The sequence below is a fragment of the Saimiri boliviensis genome, chromosome 14 (assembly GCF_048565385.1).
Source record: "Saimiri boliviensis isolate mSaiBol1 chromosome 14, mSaiBol1.pri, whole genome shotgun sequence".
NCBI lineage: Eukaryota > Metazoa > Chordata > Mammalia > Primates > Cebidae > Saimiri > Saimiri boliviensis.
Window position 1 is genome coordinate 68,459,070 of NC_133462.1, and position 21,916 is coordinate 68,480,985.

General features: G+C 39.2%; 1 protein-coding gene across 11 annotated transcripts in view; it reads right to left on the reverse strand.

The window, feature by feature from the left end:
* ESRRG (estrogen related receptor gamma) overlaps window positions 1-21,916 on the reverse strand; it is a 644,467-nt gene that overhangs the window by 250,555 nt on the left and 371,996 nt on the right. The window contains exon 1 of one of the 11 annotated variants that reach the window (XM_074385205.1): window positions 1,784-9,195. The exons of the other annotated variants lie outside the window; for them this stretch is intronic. The gene's annotated coding sequence lies outside the window, so the exon portion shown is untranslated. Of the gene's footprint in view, window positions 1-1,783; window positions 9,196-21,916 lie in introns of those variants that run through there. 11 annotated transcript variants of the gene reach the window in all.

Here is a 21,916-nt window from a genome sequence, read left to right on the forward strand (position 1 = left end):
TAATCTGTCTGGGACCCCAATTTTTTAAATGCAGTAGTAGCAGAATAAGATAAACATGCAAGAGAGTCAAGTGTTTTCCCAACTGTAGAAGCAAACACTTTGCCAGTAATTCCAAATAATTTAAAATGTGGCCTTGCTTCTCTCTGTCTCTGTTTGTTACTGTCTGTACCAAGCCAAGAGTCTCAATATTAATAGAATGATTTATACAGGCTATTGTCTGTCTTAATGCAGATTTTTCAGATTTCTTCTGCAACTTGCTGTATCTCAACACACAGGATCCTCTTTTTTCTCTTATGTTTGCTGAAGTTACACAAGTAAGTTCATGAACATTTTGTCAATACACAATTTCCGATTTTTCTTTTTTTTTTTGGGGGGGGGGGGAATATAAGTCATCCCTGTGTTTATAAAGTGATGGGATCTGGAAGGATGGTGTCAGGCCAGCCAACTTTTTCAACTCACTAAAATCAGGTGCTGTTATTGAGACAGATGAGCCAGAACATGGCACAGAAAGTCCACAACTGAGTGCAGTGACCCTCTCCAACTAGAAATAATCTTGAAACATGGTATATGAGTGCGACTTCCTGGGGGGCACCACATAGCTTGGTAGACAGGGACAGAGCCAGGGAGTAGCCCATTCATTTGCATCTATGCTTATCGGGTGGCAATCTTCAGTTGCCTACGGTCGACGCAGAAAAACAACACCTGCTTAAATCAAATCTCTCATCCATCCCTTTCAATGTTTCATGGCTACATGGTCTTTATTCCAGTCCATTCTCTTTCTAGCACTTTAAGGAGCAGGGGGAGCAGGCAAGAGACCCAGCAGCAGTCTGTTTGCCAGGAACTGCACAGCTAAGGTGTCTAAATATTTTTTTTTTTGCACTGTTATGCCATCACTTAAGGATCAATTAACTGGCCTCTGTGGCAAACTGCTGTTCAGTGACTGGTGCCATCCTGTGCGCTGGGCAAACTGACACCGATGACCAATGCTCCCCGTGGTTTGCCCTGTCTCTCAGGTTCCCTAAGACCTCACCGACGGCACCTGTTAAAGCTGCTTCTGCTAAGCTGTTCTGCATTTGTCTGGCTGGATTTGGACTTCCTGGATCTCTGACTGAATACAAAGTGATTAGAGAGCCCAGTGTTTGGCAACAAGCGCGATGGGGAGTACTCTGCGTGTGGGTCCACAGGAACACACTGTGTTCTTCATAACCCCATGCAGGGAGCGCCCAGCTAGATTCCCTGTGCTGTGGAGATCAAAATGGTCTCCTTTGTCGTCAGCTGTTTCACAGCAGCTGTTTAATGTAATTCCAAATGATTTGCTTGAATGAAGTTGTCATTCTTGCAGTAATCTTTAATTTAGTAAAACACATAGCTGAGTAATGCTATTTTTAATGTTATTTTAGCTTTAATAAAAGTTTCCAGTCCCCATATTTTTCATGTCAATGACAGATCAAATCATTACTGGGAAATATAAATTACGCAAAGGATAAAACTAGATATTAATATCAGTATTTTTCTCCCAGAGTTAGTCAAATGCTAATATGCAAATAGAGGTTTATCAAAACAAACCAAAAAGAAGTATAATGAAGTTAACAGAAGAACTTTTGCATCATAAACATTGTCCTCATTTATCACTAAATATAAATCGCACTTTTCTTCTGAGGACTATGTCTTATGTTAATAAACTCAAACAGCTAGTCCAGGAAAAACATTTTAAAGATTTAATGTTTTAAATATTTGGACAATAGTGCTCCAACAATACAAAGATGACCACAAATTAACCTACCTTCCTTCCTTCTTTCCTTCCTTTCTTCCCTCCTTCCTCCCTTCCTTCAACTTTATTGATTATCATCCATTGCAGTTTGTAGAGAAGTCTGTTTACAAGGCAAAAAATGCCTGGCCCGTGTTCTCAGGCAATTCTGCAGTTCTCCTGTGAACAATAGAGGGCACTGATGCTTCTAATCTGGCAGACATCGCCTCGGAGAGAACAAAATCGCTCTCCTACTTGTGGCTTGCCTCCTAGCTAGCCAACCTCTGGGTACCACATTCCATTTGTGATACACATTCTCTCTCTTAAGGAAGTTACCTTTATGCTTTCTCTATTTGTTGATAGTCTATGTCCAGTTTTCAAAGCACTGCATTAAAAAGCTGTTCTTCAGTAATAGTTTGTGATCTATCTCCTGGCTTTTCTGATTATGAATGGGTGTTCTTAAAGCATTTTTTCTTACCTTACTGCTCTTCTTCCTAACCCTATTTAAATACAATTCATTCAGAGATGATGCTACTTGCTAGCATCTTGGCTTAAAAATGAAAACTCCATAGGCTAGGACCCTTTATAAATACGTCCTGACAAGCTACTGTCCAGTGACATGCATTTACCAAATGTCACAAATTAATACATTGATAGGCACCAGGCCACCAGCTGAAGAAGGCCATACTGTGATGTAGTTCTTTACAAAAGAGAGCTATTTACCATTTTTTTTTTTACTCAAAGCCATACAATTTAAACTGTTTCACTTGAATCAAATGAGATGCATCATCCATTTCCCTGATGTGCTTTTAGTAAAGAAGAAAAGCATTCATACGGGATACCTTAGGAGAGTGCTCTGTGTTTAACCATTTTCTCACCATAAAAGCTAAAATCACCTAATCAGAAAACGCTCTATCATTTTACACTGAATGGTTCATAAGAACATAAAATTCCATTTAGCACTGCTACCAGCTCTCATCATCTACCCTTTTAAAATGCTTACCCATCTTTCTCATTGCTATTCAAAGAAACAGATTTATTTCTCACCCTGGAGTTGGGAATTTTGGCATGCCAGATTGAAAATGTACCCAACACCAAGTAGTGGATGGGTTATTCTTAGTCTCCTTACACGCTTAAGAGAAAATGGGGCAGTGTATGTCTCTAAATCAAGTGAAGTTCTTTGGAAACTATGACTTCAGCTGTAGCGAGATTAGTGAGGCTGTTGTCATATTAGAAAAAGAACTGGGATCATGAACAATAGAAACGCTCGTCACGGCAAAAGAGATGAAGGGGCAAAATCTTAGGGACTGTGAGAAGAGGTTGCAGAATTATTACCATATTCATCATACTTCTGATTTATTTTAACTTTGGTTATGGAAATTAGAGAAATTCCTCCAATGCCTTTTTGATGTCTCTGAGCAACCACTGACATTTGGTGGGGGGTATTTTGCCTCAGCCCAGCTGTGCAAACCCCTTTCATCATTTCTCTCCTGTTCCTTTCAACTGCCCTTTCTCTGTCTGCCCCTCCACTTGCTTTATTCTTTTCCCTTTTTTTCCTCCCTGCCTAGGCATCAGGGCCTGGGAGCCACAAGTAGACCCAAAAGATGCAAGGGTGGCTAGAATAGTTCCTGTTTCTTCCCTGACGAAGTCAAGGGAAAAGGCCTCCCTAGATAGCCTGCCTTTTCTCTTCTTTGTGCAAAGTTGACAAAATAAAAATCAGAATCGTTTGTGTTAACCTTTCTTGTGTTTTAGACTGTTCATCATACTAGATGGAAGAATATTCGGCTGATTTGTTTTTTCTTTTTGGAAGAAGCTGTTTCCATGCTGTGGCTGAGCTCTCTGGCAGCCAACAGTGCCTTTGATTAGAAGGCTACTTCATCAATTACAAACCACCAGAGTGAGAGTCATTATGTAGAATGGGCTCTGCCATCTGGTCGTCCACTCTCTACATGATAAAGGCCATCATCTTTGCTCTGTGGCTTGGTTACCTCAAGGGGTCCTCAGCCACGGGACTGAAAGAAAATAGTTCCAAGCTCACTTTGCCTTTTAAACCTAAACGATTCAGGCACTTGGAAGGGCTATGATTCCCATTTAACAGATGGGGAAACTGAGATGTAAAAGAGTTAAGTATTTTTGTAAAAAATCCAGTACTAAAAATGTATAATTTGCTCTTTGTTTCAACAGCAAGAAATCAGAGTCCTCTTTTTTCTGCTTTCTCTCTGTATAAGAAATTTCACAAACATTTCATTTCCATTTTCTGAAAGGTTCTATCAATGGAAATTATGGGCGCAGGTGACAGGAGAGAATGAATTTCTTATTGAACAGGTAGGCACTCTGCAACAATTCATCTCTGCTACCTCTAAAGAAAAAAAATAAAAGTTTTTTAGTGAAGTTGATAAAATGCCAGACAGGAACTAACTCTTTACTTTTATGTATGTTTCTTTCCTGAAGCAAACAGGAGAAACATACTTCTCTTTACCTCTGGAAAGCAGTTCAGAACACACTGCCAGAGGTCCTATCGTCTTCTGAAAGAACTTCTGGGCATTTGAACTAAAACTGACCAAATCAAAGAACTGTTTAGCTCAGCATGGATTCAGTATGAGAGGAATTACTAATTACTTGAGTCTGAGATATTTCCTTCTTCCTATATTAATGTATTTTTAGAACAGTAGAGTATAGTGGCAAGAACATGTATTCTAGACAAGTGGCTGGGTGCCATCTGGTTAACTAACTGGCCCATGCCTGATTAGCTATCTGGCCTTGGACCAGTTAGTTAACTTTTTTGAACTTCAGTTTCGTCCTCTATGAAATGGGTTTAGAATAGTAACTACACTGGACCACTGGGAGAATTAAAACAGTAAAATTGTTATAGTGATTAAAACAGAATTGTTTCAATGAGAATCTTTTGCTGCCTTCTCACTAATTTCTTTTTTCTCTCTCAAGATTAAGAGTTATCAAAACAAAAGAAAGTTAGATTCACAATCACCAGCAGTTTTATATAAGGATGATGAGGATGATGTCTTACTTCTGTTAGTGGAAACAATATGTTTGGCTTTGCTGTCTTTCTAACCTATAAGCATTACCAATTAACATGGGCAAATGATAACTGAAGGCAAACAACCATACATATTTATATTGATACACACACACATAGAGTAGTACCTATCTTTAGAAGTTCTTAGGCATACACAAACATGTTTCTTGCATACCTGTATCAAAGGTTTGAAACTGCACACTAGTGCTTATGTTTCTTTACAAAGATATGACAATTCAGTTGGATGCTTTCAATTACTGTTCAGGGACTTCTGCCTGGCCTGTAATGTCAGACTCTTTTCTTATCAAAGAAGGTTGGAATTTATGAGACATGGCGAGAGAAAACCATCAAAGGGTACTTTTAAAGTCCATATTAACGATTACTGCCACCCTCCTTTTAAAAAATAGTAAAAGAAAATTTCAGGAAAGGAGATCAACAAACTAATACTACTACAGCATATAGGTTTCCTTTTTTCTTAAGTCTATGTTCTGATTTAAAAAAAATTGATCTCATAGATGCATTTGTGCTTTCTGTATATTTTATAATAGTTGTGCAAATATATAAAAGTGTATATATTCTTACATTCATGTGGTATAGTCCTTTAACAAAGTGTACAGATCTAGTCCAAATAAACTTAAAGCATACATAATTTCCTAGATGAAAAGCAAAGACTCTTTGGAAGTATTAAGGATTATGTATCATGACTTCATGTCAGAGTCTAAGAAACCCTGGCTTCAGATATAACAGGAGGGAGGAGGTGGGGAGTGGTAAGAAGGACCGGGTGTGCATGCATTGTCTACATTTTCTTCAGAGCAGGAATAAAATCAGTTGTCAGTGATCTTGCATGCAACATAAAGCTGGGCTTCCTGGGCTGTGCTGCTCAGCTGTGACTCCGCTCAGTGTTATCAACTCCGTGTGGCATTTGGTTATCCTATCATTGTTGCTCGCAGGCCTTTTGTCAGAAACCATGCTGATTTTACTGCCAATTTTTTTCTTCCCAAACCATAAGAGCTTTCAAAAGTAACTTAATGGGAAGCAGCTAGACATTTTAAAAGAAAAGAAGAAAACAAAAACAAAACAAAACAAAAAAAACCCCACTCCAAACCTTCTTCCTTCCAAATATTCTGAAATAAGACCAAGAATGAATGTGACCTTGACCCAACTTACACATTTCACCAAGCAGTCTAAGCCCTGGGGAATCCCAGGCTTTCCCTCCAGAACACTTACACACATACTTACATGATACAGTGCTGTTTTAGGATCAACTTTTACAAAAGAACAGAAGTACCTCAAACTTTTACTCTAGAGTCCCGTATCTTTTCAGTATTTCCAAAAACCTTTAAATTGTGTTTTCCCCTCTCTATCACACTGCAAAGGTGACAGTCAACTTTAATCATTCAGTATCCTTTTGGGAGCATCTTTCCTTCTGCATTCTTAGTTCAGATTTACCAGCAACTGTTAAAAAATATCCCCCTAGGAATTCTATATAAGAACAATGAGCTTGGACTAAGTTATTGCTGTGATGATTCAGAGATAATCATTCAGCTTTCGGGCTCTATTTGGATATTTATTTCAGCCACTAATTTCAAATTTTATTCCTTAGTAGCTAAGTCAGTACAACCAGGCAAAAGAGAAAGAACTTACATTTTTATTTTTTATTTTTTGACACATTCTAATCTAGTTGGGTAAAAGATTTGGTGGGAAACTTTGAAAGTAATGAATCACACGTTCTCAATGATTTGTGGATTTCACTGTCAAACGTTCCTTTTCTATTTCAACTCCATTATAATGGATAATTGAGAACTGACTACACAGATGGGGAATGCATCCATCCATTCATTCAACAAATATTTCAAGATGATGACAGGGACATCAAATTTGCTACATGTAACTAGGCTTTCTTAAAACAGGCAGATTATGACAGACTATGGAGGAAGGATAGTATGGTTTTCATGTTTATATGTTTTGAGTATTCCATTAACACATTTACAAAGAAAAATAAAAAGAAAGGGGCTGTATCACATATATTTTATGGGTTCCAAAACAATTCATGATTTTATCACATCTACTGTTTTTTAAAACATTTTTAATAAAATCTGACTTTACTTTTTTCAAAGCAACAAATTGGCGAATTTTTGATGTTTTGTAATTTCCCAAATTATGGTTTTATATTAAATGTCATTCCTCCCAGAGTGGTAGCAAATTGCATGATTTGTCTTTAAAGCAAAAATTAATTTGTGAATTTCAAGTCATGATTTATCTTCATTCCACCTAGACCAGGACTCTAGATCTTAGAGCCCCCCCAAACTCAGCTACTGTATAATGTAAAAAGGAACATTTGGTTAAATAAATGGCTAAATTAACAAAGTGACTGCATCACACACCTTTTACACGGAATTTCTTATCCTGAATTATTATATACAAACTACATACTATATAGAAAACAGCTTTGTTATATTCAGTAGCATATTATACTGTTGTTGGTGAAAATAAAATTCCTTTTTATTCCTATTTCATTTACCTCACATGGTCCCCACATATGAGGACAGAGTGACCTTTATAACTCAGTCCATGCTGTCAATCCCTAACACCCAATCTCCAAATTCTGTGGAGTCTCAAGTAGCTGAATCAGACCAATCAGTAGATGTTTATAGAAGTGAATCTTCTTTCTTTGGTGTATACCATCAATGGCAGAAACAACAAGAAACAGCATGCATTTTTATGCTAAGGATTTACTTTGCAATATATACTGTTCAAAAGCTTTTCAACTTCTATTCCAGGGGCTACTTGCATCTGCTAATTTCAAGGATTCTACTTAAACAGTGAATATGTTTCTCCTGGATGAGGGCTCCCTATTAGTAGCAATACAGAGATGTTGCTTGACCCTGCCCGTCCCTGCATATTACAGAATCTTAAAAAACTAACTTGCTCCCAGAAACCTGAAATAGTTTGGATCCAAGTAGTGTGCATTCCCAAAACTCTGTTGTACCCCAGATAAATCTAGCTTCTTGCTGCCAGATCTTAAGGAAGCCTGTGTACTTTAATTTTCTCATCTGAAAAATGTAGATAGCATCTGCTCTATCTAACTTACAGGCATGTGTGGAAATAGATGCAATAAAATGGAAAGCCTGGCATTCAATAAAATCCATTCTCTCCCCAACCTCATCAAAACCAAATTACTGAAAAAAAGCAACATACAAATATTAGGGTTTTTTCTTTTCTTTCTGTATTCCAGGATATCAGAATGATATGTTATGGTGGACAAGTTCAAGGGGTCTGGGAAATGTGCCATTTCTTGGTCCTGGAATAAGAGAATCACTTAGGGTGGGGGGATTGAGAAGATTATTTTAACCAGCCAGGCATTCCTACTCATTTTTCTCTGTGTATCACCACAACAGGAGCTTCAACGAGAGAAATTCGTACTTATCAGAATCAAGAAAATCAGGTTCTTTCTCTCTTTGACAGATAGAGTTCTCACCGTGGGTCCTGATAAAGCCTTTTCCCCACTAGGAATTAAGAGATAGCTCATCCTAGCTACTTTAAAAGAGAACGAGGCAGGGAAGGGGAGATATGGACAAGATTTCCAAAGCTAGAGAACTTGCAAATATCTAAAAAACCCAGTATTTATTTCAAGAAATTAAAGAGTGAACTGCTGACAACTGAAATAACAGAAAGCTGAAAAGGAAGACTCTTAGTACTCTCATTATATTCTATCATGTAATAGAAAAGTCATACACTTTAAATGTGTACAGCAATTCTCTATGCAAAGAATGGTCCTCACTGGTTTTGAGAATATCTTTGGGATCTGACAGGAATAGCATGGACTAGAGTAGAGATTGAAAAATATTATCCTAAATAAACCCATATCTCATAACCGGTAGATTTCTAGGGTATGCCAACCCATCTCCCCAAGACCAAGGTGGGAGATGCTGGTATACAAGAGCCCTTCCAAACTCATTCCCTCTCCTCATAAACGCATTGCCATAGCTCCCAGAACTCCTATCTAAGGTTGTCATTGCAACTTTATGCAATGTTTTGCTCTAAACAATTCACTAATTCAGACTGTAAATCTTTATTATAAAGATTTCCTTCTCCTAAGCAGTAATTCTCTCTGCTCTGGTGGGGAGAGGAATGATTTGTTTTTTCGTTACTGGTTATTTATAAGATATCTACTCTAGATTAGTCCTGCCTGAGTGACATCCTAAATGGCTCCATTCCCCAGCAGTACTCTACTTCTGATGGGAGACTGACAACCTCTACTTAGAATGTCTTTCATGGTACACAATGAAGTGTAAAACTGCTGTGAAAAACCTCATGTTTCAAAACAAACCATCTCTATAATAAGCACTTAAAACACTTTTCATTAATATATTTCTTTGTGTATAAAACAAAAGCTTAATGCTGGAACATGGCCTTTGACTATATATATATATATATATATATATATATATATATATATATATATATATTTTTTTTTTTTTTTGCAAAAATAAACACTATTTCACTTTTTAGCTAGACCGAAATAATGAAAATGTAAGCGAGGCTTGCTTCAGATTTTACCCACATCCACACTCTTAATGCTGGTACAAATTGTGTTGTTTTCAACCAAAATATTAAAGTTCAACAAAAATCCAAAGGCAAAAAGCTTGAATTAGTAAATATAGAATCTAACAACCTTTCTATCTCAGGTATTAGCAAATATCTTTGATCTAGAGAGATATAGTCCTGTCTAATCCTTATCTGAATTTGCAATTAAGACTTCAGAGCCACGGATATCTGTACACAGTTCTGTACACAGTTCTGCTCTCTTAATTTTAAATGACTGGACCCAAATCAAATCAGCCTTCGAATACACTGAAAAGTAAATGTCTAATGTCTAATTGAACTAATAGATAGTACTCTTTAATACAGCTAATGCTTAGTGCCAGCTTTAGGAGCTCGGGAGCTGCAGAAATAAGAGAAATGAACAAATAAACAGCCTGAAAAAAACAAGAGGAAGAAAGAAAGAAAATCCTCCTTGGACAACTTGTCATGAGATTATGATGACTTGATTCTTTAATATAAATATAAAAGCAAGCAAATTCATATTGATTCATTCCTGCCATACCTCCTCCTCCCTTGATCTAAATGTGCTCTGAATTAGATTCCCATTCACTTCCATTAATTGTCACCTCCAATAGAATTTTGTAAGAGCCTCAAAATGAAGCACTTATGAGTTTTCTTTTTCAATCTCTTGTGGGCTTCTCTCAGTTTATCGCAAATGAACAATCATGTTGGAAGGGGCTCCGTCTGTTTAATGTCATTAGCGATTGTTTCATAAAACAAACAGCCGCTCCACCATTCGGCTGCAGTTAATCTTAAATCTAAATGTGGCGGCACTCAGGGAGAGCCTCAGACATGGTTTGTTCTCACCAATGCAAGTCTCTTAATCTATTGCAAGTCAAGGCGCTTATCTCTCTGCTCAGTTCAGAGCAGGGATTTCTTTGTCCAAATACTAAACCAAACCCAGTTAACATTTTGAGTCCAGAATTTTTTTTTTTTAACCTCCTGGGCAATTTTTTTTAAAAGCGACTCAAAGTCTACAGTATATTTATTTATTGACTGTACTATTTTACAAATATTTTCCCAATACTGACAAAGTCAAATTCTTTTTCAGGTTGGCGCCTACAAGCCAGCCTAATCAGTGAGTTTGGGAATCCTGATAAAAGGCTAAACTGAGAACAAAAACACATTTACAGACCTGGGAATGATGGGTACTTGGAAAGTCAAAGAATTCTGGGGGTTATATGCTCCCAAAAGAGTCTGATTACCCCCGCAAATGAGGCTCGATCATCATTATCTTAACAATAATTTTATTTTTTAGCATAGGCATGGTCTTGAGTACTTACTATTAATTTTTTCATGGAAATAGTCAAATAACCCCTAAGAAGGTATTATTATCCCCATTTTCGGATAAAGGAGCTAAGCCTGAGAGAGGTAAAGAAACTTGCAGGACATCACACTGCTGCTACCAGGCAGACCACAGGAAGTCACACTGCTGATGCCATCATTTTAAAAAGGTCTAACTGGGTTTGAAGCATATGTTTCAGCCATAAGACCCTATTAAAACTGGCCATCACACCAATTTGAAAATCCATGTCTATAACCATCATATATTCTGTAGATCCTGGCAGAGTTCTAATTTGCATGTTTTTGTACCTCTACCAGATAATGTGCCCCAGATTTTTAGTGGAAAATATTATGGTTCTATGCTACAGTTTCTAGCAGTGGAAGTGTGCCTGTTGCTGCTCAGGTTCAGATAACAAAGGCTGCTTCAACAAATAACTACCCAATTTGCCACCAGAGCTTAATGGAGGGGCTCTGTCCAAGTTCTCTGACATAGTCTCCCCAGGTAGAGACTTTCAGGTTCCAGCTACAGCCCTGTGTTCCACCACCCCCCCGCCAAACTTCCTGAGGGTCTCCTCTACCTACCACGTGCTTTTCCCCCACATTCACTCAAAGCCTTTAAACCTTTGCCTGCTCTTCTGTTGTGTGTGTGTGTGTTTTTTTTTTTATAACCCTTTTGTTTCTAAATTTCCACCAGCCCCCAGATAAAACCAAAAGATACTGGAAGGCAGAAATCAAAACATGAAACTCCTTACATAGTATTGAATAGCCACTCAGTCAGCAGATAAGCTGGAAAACATTCGTTGAGTACCTGTTAGTCCCAAGCACTAGAATATTTGCTTCCTAATATACCTACTATGCTAATAGAACAATGTTTTTCTTGCCCTAATAATTTGTTAAAGAGAATCTGAAGGTCACACCTCATTCATATCTCTCTGCTCTGGTCTTTTGGAATGATTTTCAGCTGAGGAGACAAGCACTTTTACCTCCAAGCACTGGCATAAATGGTTCCCTTAGCCTAGTAGATTATCATCCCTCTCCTTACTTGCCTAGCTCCTGCTCAACCTTCAGATCTTAGATCATATGTCACTTCTTCTGGGATATGTTCCCATTCGCTGCATCCCTAAATAGGACAAGTGTCCCTCTCATCATTTTCCACAGCATCCAGGATTTTCCCACATCCTGTGCATGTCTCCCACATGTCTGTAAGCACCATGAGAGATAGGGACTGGTCCACATGTCTGTAAGCACCATGAGAGGCAGGGACTGGTCCACATGTCTGTAAGCACCAGGCGGGGTAAGGACTGGTCTGCATATCTGTCAGCACCACGAGGGATAGGGACTGGTCCACATGTCTGTAAGCACCAGGAGGGGTAAGGACTGGTCCACAGGTCTGTAAGCACCAGGAGGGGTAAGGACTGGTCCACATGTCTGTAAGCACCAGGAGGGGTAAGGACTGCTTCACATGTCTGTAAGCACCATGAGAGACAGGGACTGGTCCACATGTCTGTAAGCACCAGGAGGGATAGGGACTGGTCCACATGTCTGTAAGCACCAGGAGGGGTAAGGACTGGTCCACATGTCTGTCAGCACTACGAGGGATAGGGACTGGTTCACATGTCTGTAAGCACCATGAGGGGTAAGGACTGGTCCACATGTCTGTAAGCACCAGGATGGGTAGGGACTGGTCCATATGTCTGTAAGCACCACAAGGGGTAGGGACTGGTCCACATGTCCGTAAGTACCACAAGGGGCAGGGACTGGTCCACATGTCTGTAAGCACCATGAGAGACAGGGACTGGTCCACATGTCTGTAAGCACCAGGAGGGATAGGGACTGGTCCACATGTCTGTAAGTACCATGAGGGGTAGGGACTGGTCCACATGTCTGTAAGTACCACGAGGGATAGGGACTGGTCCGCATGTCTGTAAGCACCACAAGGGGTAGGTACTGGTCCACATGTCTGTAAGTACCACAAGGGGTAGGGACTGGTCCACATATCTGTAAGCACCATGAGTGATAGGGACTGGTCCACATGTCTCTAAGCACTATGAGGGATAGGGACTGGTCCACATATCAGTAAGCACCATGAGTGATAGGGACTGGTCCACATGTCTGTAAGCACCATGAGGGATAGGGACTGGTCTGTCTTGTTCCACACCATCTCCCCAGCACAAGAGACCAAGCCTGGTACAGAGGTGGCACCTAATAAATACTGCCTACATGGATAGATGAATAGAAAAAAAGGTGTGTATCTTAAAATAATTTTTTTCTTATAACCAGTCAAAAACTTCTCAAGTTCTTTTAAAATGGAGATAGAATATTTATATTCTGAAGAATATATTTAAGAAACAATGTAGAGAATACTACTACTATAAATAAGCATCTATCTCTCTATATATGAATATATAAATATATAAATGACAGTTAACTGATATCCATGGCCTGGGTTTTTGCTGTTTTAAAATTCAAATTGAAAGCCCAGTATGGTGGCATGCATCAATAGTCCCAATTATTTAGGAGGCTGAGGTGGGAGGATCACTTAAGCTCAGAAGTTTGAGGCTACAGTGAGCTATGATTACACCACTGTAGTCCAGGCTGGGTGACACAGGGAGACCTTTTCTCTAAAAGTAACATAAATTAATTAATTTAAATTGAGAGGGAATAAAGGACATTTTGGATGGAGTTAAACACATCCCAGAAAAGATAAGGGCAGGCTTTAGCAGAGGGATCAGAATAAGGACATGTATACTTGTCACGTTTTGCGGTTTTAACCAGGAAAATCACTATTTTATTAATATGTATCTAGGATTCAATTCAGTTTAACCAATAGTCACTGATTGCTAGCTGATAGGAGAGCAACTCTACTAGGCATTATGAGGTGGTGAGAGGTGATAAAACACCCCAGTTTTAAGAAATGTATAAGCAGAGGGCCGGGCGTGGTGGCTCATGTCTGTAATCCCAGAAGTTTGGGAGGCCAAGGTCAAGAGTTTAAGACCAGCTCTGACCAACATGGTGAAACCCAGTCTCTAGTAAAAATACAAAAATTAGCCAGGTGTGGTGGCGAGCGCCTATAATCCTAGCTACTTGGGAGGCTGAGGCATGAAAATCGCTTGAACCCAGGAGGCAGAGGTTGCAGTGAGCCGAGATTGCGCCACTGCACTCCAGCCTGGGTGACAGAGTGAGACTTTGTCTAAAAAAAAAAAAAAAAGAATGTATAAGCAGACTGTCTCTGCCAGTGCCTACTATCTAAAGAAAACAACACTTAAAAACAGGAATTACAGCAACAAGGTAATACTTTGAAAGAAAGCAAAATTAATTTTCTACCTGCATTACCAAACCTTAAAAGGCTGTGCTTTCTGCATTGGGCTTAAACATGACCACATTTTGAAATACCTTAATACTTGTCAAGTAACAGGAAAAGTGATACGGCTCATATACAAGTCCTGTCTTCCTATCTACTAGTTCATAACTTTAGGTATACAACTTGGAGCTGTCCAGCTCTTCTATCCAGTCCCCAGTTTTCAGGGAATCAGTTTCATGCTTTACACCCTGAGGGTGTATATGTAGTTCTCCAGATATCTGACTCTCAAGCACTGCCATAATCGTACCTTGTAGTGGCTATTAACAATAACAATAGTAATACCAACACTGCTAAGTGTTTTAGCCCCATTGCTTTATTAATTCTCACAATAACACTGTACGATGGGTGTCATATTATTAAATGCCCTTTTTTTTCCTTCAGACAGGGAAAATGAAGCTTGGAGGGCTGTGTAAATTGCCCAAGGCCATGCAGCTATTAAGAATGAGCACCCTGTAGTAATAGATCAGGCTAGGGAGTGTTTTTTTTCTGCAACAGTTCTTAGGCCTAAAAACTTGACTTTATTCTTGAGCTCAAAACACTTTCCCGAAGGAAAGGGAATGCCAATATAAGGGTAGAAGGACCTTACACAAACAAATTCCTGGGTTATTATTCATATGAAATTCCCAAGATTGTAAATTTCAGAAAGCCTAAGAAGCAAGCATTTAATACATGATTTTTGGATTAAACTCATAAGTTACCCAAGAGTGCTAACTCCTCTAGAAATTTTCTTTTGATCAGTTCTCATCATTTATACACTAAAAAGCAACTAAAAAATGGGTTAGTGCAGGCAAGAACGGGAGACAATTATATTGGGAAGCCATTTACAACAGGAAATTGCATTGATGTGAGAAAATCAGTTGCGCTCATTTCCTCAATTCTTCATGTTGAGCTTTCCTTCTTAAATGTATTAGATACATTTTCCTATAATATTTAATAAAAATGTCTGGAGCGTGAGTGTTTTCATGCCATAACATGTTGTTGTCAGCTACGAAGGCTCTTTAGGAGCACCATAATTTTCAATACATCACTAAGAAAAACAGTCTTTATTATTTAGAAAAAGAATCCCTTTGCTCTCAGCTGCAGTAGTTATACTGATTTTGAATTCTTTGGTTTTACAAAGCCCATTTGAGTTCACACTACCCAACCAGTAAGGTGAGGCAGAGGATAAGGGGGAGAGGGAATGTGAGGGGGAAAGAGAGGAGAATGAGACAGAAACCTGAAATCAAAGAGAAAACAGGTCACAATATTAATGTATGCTTAGCATTTCTGGCTAAAGTCGATTATTACCTTCCCTGATACTGTAAGGTGAAGTTCAATTCTGTTTTTTGATTGGCAGTTGCTCTTCCCAGTTAAATGTACTCCAGCGTTCAGTTGTTAAAGTTTTCGCTGTGCAAGGGCAGTCACACATGATGAAAGGGGCAAAGGTTCTGGATCCCAACAGGTGTAGAGGTGGATGGATCTCAGACAATTACAGCTCTGGGTAAACTGCTCAAGGTTCATGATCCTTGGTTTTGTCATCTATAAAATGGAATAATAATGGCCTATATAGGTTTGTGATTATTAACTATAATACATATAAACACTTATGAGAATATTTAGCGCAGAGTAGGTATTCAATGTGTTACAGTCCTGTAGAGAAGATTAATCGGGGAGAAAAAAAAAGTGAATAAAATTCAGGACAGATTGAAATAAATGCTGGGATAGTTCAAAGCAATGTCCTACAAGGTATGATACTTCTGTGGCGATCAGAATCTGCAGGGGCTCTTGTTAATCACACAATCTCTGTCTCATCTCAGACATAGAGTACAGAGTCTCTAGGGGCTGGATTAAGGAATCTGCCAATCTGCATTTTCAACAAAGTGCCTAATTGATTCTTTTTCTTTTTTCACCACCACTCCCCCTCTTTTAAATTAGAGAATGGGTCTTGCTAGTCTTGCTAGTTGCCCAGGCTGGACTCTTTCACTCTTTTTTTTTTTTTTTTTTTTTGAGGCAGGGTCTCATTTTGTTCCCCATTGTGTAGTGCAGTGAGGCAATATCGGCTCACTGCAACTTCTGTCTCCCAAGTGCGAGCGATTCTCCTGCCTCACCTCCTGAGTAGCTGGGATATAGGTACGTACCACCACACCTGGCTAATTTTTGTATTTTCAGTAGAGATGGGCTTTCATCATGTTAGCCAGGCTGGTCTGAAACGCCTGACCTCAAGTGATCTGCCGGCCTAGGCCTCCCAAAGTACTGGGATTACAGGCGTGAGCCATCACACCCGGCCCAGGCTATACTCTTAACTCCTGGTCTCAAGTGATCCTCCTACCTCAGCCTGTCAAGTAGCTGGGACTATAGGTGTGTGCCACCTCACTGGGACCTAGCTGATTGTTATGTTCACTAAAATTTGAGATTTTCTACTAGAAAGAAAAAAAAAAAATTGTATCCCTAAGAGACCCAACAGCAAACAGATGGCTCATTTAACCTGTGATCATTCTAGGAGGGTTGACTTGCCATGGATCTAATTGTAGGAGTACTAATTACAGGGGTAGGGGAACAACAGATAATACAGGAACCCAGGAGGAAGAGCAGTGAAACTAGACCACAAGGTCCAAAGCGAGAGGGCTGCTGGATTGCAGAACTTGGGAGAGGGAGAGTCGTGTGAAGTGGCCTCTCTTTAGGTGACCCTGGACCGAGTGATACTTCCAGCACGAGGCTTGGTGGGGGATGAAGGGGCAGGAATCTGGAGTATAAATATCTTGTTCTTACTCTTCTTCCTTTTCCAATCTTCTACTGAGTTTCCCCATTGGTCAGAGCGAACTGGAAGTGAGAAAACCCAGGAGCCCTGCTACCATTATTTACCTTATTCATTCGTAAGACTCTCTGTGCCACCTGGAGCAGCCAGCCAGTGGGAAAGGCTGGAGACTGCCCTGGAGGCACAGACAGAAGATGTCTGGCCTGGAAGAGAAGAGAAGGGATGGAGGCAGGAAGGGGGAAGACATCCCAAATAAAAGAACTCTTGAGGTTGTGAATGACCAAAACACTATTGACACCAATAATCATGATGATAATGGCTCTATTTACTGAGTTTTTCTTATGTTCTGCCGCTCTCAGGACTTTCTACCTGTTAAGTTGTTTGATGCTCACAACAGCCTGGTAAGGCAGGCCCTATGATCACCCCTAGTCTTATAGATGAGAAATCCAAGGTAGGGAAAGGTGCACTTCCCTGTTCAAGGTTACAGAGAGTTAGCAGGAAGCCAAGTTTATCTGGACAAGTGTACCCAGTTTATCAAGTTGATCCAGTCCCCTGAGTCTGGACTAACAGTCCTGCTCTACTCTCTCCGAAGACGCTGTCTGAGGGAAAGTGGGTTCCATGCAGAGGAAAGAAGGTGAGCAAACAAATAGAGGACGTAAAGGCGCCTGGCGTGTGAGAAAAACATGAAACGTGGTGGTGCAGTCTGACGCTAAAGGATCTGGAGAGAGGCAAGAAAGCCTTGAACATCATACCTTGGAGTTGCTTTTTTTCCTCCTGGCGGTAGGGCGCTCCACTGCCTGACAAAGCTTTTGAACATGCTGTTCCTACAACGTGGGGACTGAGCTAATCCCCGGACTTGAGCTGAACCCGACATGCTGAGGTTGAAGACAGCTTTATTGTTACTCACAAATGGAGTATTATGGATCCCTGGTTCTTTTTCACCTTTCATTTCTTGCGACTGATAGAACTTTTTATATCAGTAGCAATAGAAACAGAAACTCAAAATATCTCAAGGCAATGGAGGCAAAAATAGAACGTAATAGTAAAGCAAAGCAAAGCAATCTTCGTCACAAATCTTGTAAAGTGAACCTGTCGGGTTTTGATCTCTTCATTCAGCGTACTTGTCCTCACGGAGGGGCACTCACTTGGAAAAACTGGGACAAAGGAAGCCGGTCCTTATTACTATGTTAGTATTACATCTCTCTCTTTTTCTCTACTTTCCTGTGCTTAATCAATTCTCAGCCCACCACAAGGATGAAGATAACTCCCTGCATTGGATATTTGAATTTATAGCTGCTGCTGTTTGGGGGCACTCTGGAGGGAGGTACAATTATGCAAAGAAGACCGTATGTGTGGAGGAGGAGTGAGGAAAATGTAAGGAGAGAGTGGGTGAAAATCAACCCTGACTTTTCCTTGATTCTTTCTGATGCCCCCACTTCTTCCATCTTTCTCTCTCATTCTCACAGCCCCAGTCCAAATTTGGGGATTACTAAGATAAAAAAAGAAATGAGAAAACTGTTCATTCATTTACTGGAACTTTTCCTATAATCATATGAACTGCTTTGAGACAGCAGCACATTCGATAGGTTTCAGTGCTAAAAAATATCCCAACACTTTGGAATTCTGCACCTGGCTTAGTGGGAAAACCAGTGTGATATTTGATGTGATGTCATTATATATCAAGAAGATGTCTTTAATTTTTATCAGAAGTTACATCAGAGACACTGACCTATTGCTAGCATTTATATAATAAGAAAGTCAGAGTCTCTTTAGAAAGCTCTACCTTATCCATCACTGATCTCAATAATTCTGCTCTCTGGGGTCAGACATGACTCAGACCAAATGCCTCTGGCTGTAGAGCCAGTGTTCTCTATCCATTATTCAGTTAGCATAGATGTTATATATTTGATTGTGGTTATTACATAATCTTTTTTCTGATCTAAAGCCATTTTTCTTCCCTTACAAATAAAAGTTGATGAAGCTCGAATCATTTATAACCACTGAACTTAAGAACTCGTAGTGATCTTACAATCATATACTCCAACTCCCTAACAGGCAGGAAAACTGAGGTCTAGCAAAGGGAAAGGCACTTGTCCAAGGTCATAATAAGTAGTGTACCTGACTCAAAGTGTTCTTTTTGATTTGTCTCGTCATGCTGACTCAGCAAACTCTCCAGCATTAACAAGGTTTCCCTTTCTTTCCTAGTTCCTCATATTTTTGAAGTCACATTGCCTTCTAAAAAAAGAAAAGAAAAAACCCACACACAAAGGAGTGGGTATTGCCCAAAATTTCAAAGACACTATTTCTGAAAAATAAGGGCATAAGGAAAGAAAGAGGGGGAGATTTTTGAGCCTGTGGACTAAAATGCCATCTAGATATGTTCCCCGCAATCTAATCACCTGCAGTGTTTATCATGGGTTATGGTAACAGTGAGTTTAAAGCTATTTGGATAATAAGATACTGGGTTTTTGTCAGCTATAGCTCCATGATGTCTGTAAGTTTCAACATATCTCATGTTGGAAAAATATAAGCAATCTTTAAGCCTTTGATTGCTACTAGTACAGTTTACTTAAACAGATACATGACTTATACCGTGCAAAGCAGGTAACTGAGTAATTAGAGAGCAGTCACATGCCCGTGGCTATGTGAATGTACAAATGGCACAAGAGAATCCTTTACAAAATTTTCTTCTTCAAATGAATTTTCTCATTATCAAATTTTTTATTTAGTGTGTGCTTCAAAACTTAAGTATGTATTTGCTCCCAGGACAAGATGTGGGAACAAAATGGGTAGGAAAAGTGTCACCTTTTAAGAAAAGAGGGTGATTTAAAGCATCAGTTGACTTTGTTCCCAAACAACTTTTCCAGGAGAAGAAGGTAACCCATTGGAAAGCTACAGCTGAGATTAGTAGCTAAAATAACATTTTTAAAGTCAGGGTGAAAAGTCAACAATTTGTACTTACCCACATTATTGGTATGTTTTATTGTTGAAAGTGGCCAGCCCACTGTATGCTAAGCATTGAACTTACATTGTCTCTAATCCTCACCAAAATCCTGAAAGGAAAGCATTATAACTCCACTTTCAGTTGAGGAAATCCAGGTACTGTTCCCTGGGACCAGATTATGGCCATAGCTAACAAGTACAGATTCTATTCTCAAACTGAAGAATGGGTCTCCCCAAATTCCAAGGTATATCTTTGAACTATGCTTCCCTGTTTTAGCCTATAAAACACTCATATGCATTGAAAAAGGGTTGGTGTGAAATTTCAGGAAAAGAAATGATTCTTAACATCCTAATATCTATAGTTTCCTTATATAAGCCCTCTTTAAAAACACTTCTTGGAGAAAGGATACATCATCTTTATTCATTGACTACATATAATTAACCTGTGAGATAAATAGATATAGATATAGATATAGATAGATCTATCTATCTATCATCTATCTATCTGTATTTTAGAAGCAGGATCTTACTTTGTCACCCAGGCTAGAAAGCAGTGGCACAATCATAGCTCACTAAAGCCTTGAACTCCTGGGCTTAAGTGATCCTCCTGCCTCAGCCCTCTCAGAAGCTAGGACTATTGGCATGTGCTACCATACCTGGCTAATTTTTTGATTTTTTGTACACATGGGATCTAGCTATGTTGCTCAAGCTGGTCTTAAACTGCTGGCCTTAAGCAATCCTCCCTTTTTAGCTTCCCAAAGTGCTGGAATTACAGGTACAAGTCACTGTGCCCAGCCTCTGGGAGGTAAATATTATATAAACAAGTTCAATACATAAGGAAACTCAACCTTAAAAAAGTTAGGATTGTCTAGGATCGCACTCTACTAAGAACGAGAGTCAGAAATTAAATCCCACCATGTATATGGTTTAGAGTCTATGCTGTACCACTGTATTTTAAGCCTTAAAATAGAATTGACATTGTCATTTTTATGATATACTTCATATATCATAAAATATATGATATACTTCAACAAATGCCTAATGTATGTTATTGACATGAGAAGCATGGAATAGATGCTTTAGGAAAATGAGGCAAAGAAAAAAACTAATGATTAAAGATTGTCTCCTGACCTCAGAAACCAGTTTAGGATTAGATTACCTCAGGAGACAATTGATGAGAATTTAGCAGGAGAACTGAGGAGAGTGAAGACCAATATGGCAGAGAATGTTTGATTAATGTCCCAAAATAAGAATGAACAGTATAATTGCATTTCAGAGGAAAGAAAGACCAACTACAGAGTGATCAGGGACTGCTTCCCAAGGGTGTCCTATGAAGTAGTCATTGAATAATGGGTTTTCGAAAGATATTCCAGGTAGATGGAATAACCTAAGTAACCATGAAGAGAAGGGAAAGAGTAAATGAAAAAAATTATTTTGGCAAATGGTGTGAGATGACATTGGGAAAGATCATTTAAGACCAGCAAAGGCCTCAACTTCTAAGCTAAAACTGTGGGCATAGTTCCAGGTCTTGGTGACCATGAAAGATATACTAGGTGAGGAGAGCAATCCAGTGCATACATGAAGCAGTCACATGTGAGTTGGCCAGGAGTGTTTCGATAGTCAAGAAATTGTTAGAAGGTTACTTAAATAGAGTATGAAAAAAATGTGAATTATCTTCTATTATAGGTAGGCACACTAGCCATAGGAATATGGCAAGAAATTACAAAATCAGAAAGCAAGTTAAATACAAATTGTCAGGAACTTTCAAGTGACTGATAATGGAAGTAGAGATTTATAAATGTTAAATTTGAAATGCTGAAAGGACATCTGAATTGAAGTTGTACTCAGAAATATGGAAATCACACAAAGACATGAGGTGACATGGAAACTATGATTTTAGATTACTCTTGCATAGAGATGGTGGGCAGATAATATTGTTAAGGAAGAGAATGGAGAACTAATAGAGAGGAATATTAACTAAGGAGAAATCCACTTTTTAGAAATAGAAACAGAGAGACAGAGCTACTAAACAAGGAAGACGGAGAAGTGAACTAGGGTAGGGCAAAAAGAGGAAGGGAAGCTAGGTAAGCAGGTGAAAGATAGATAGAAAATACCACAGACATTGAGAGAAGGAAGGAGAAGAAATGGGAAACAAAGATCACCCAATTTGGCAACAGGAAAACCCTGGTGAGTCTTTTGGTGGGCTGA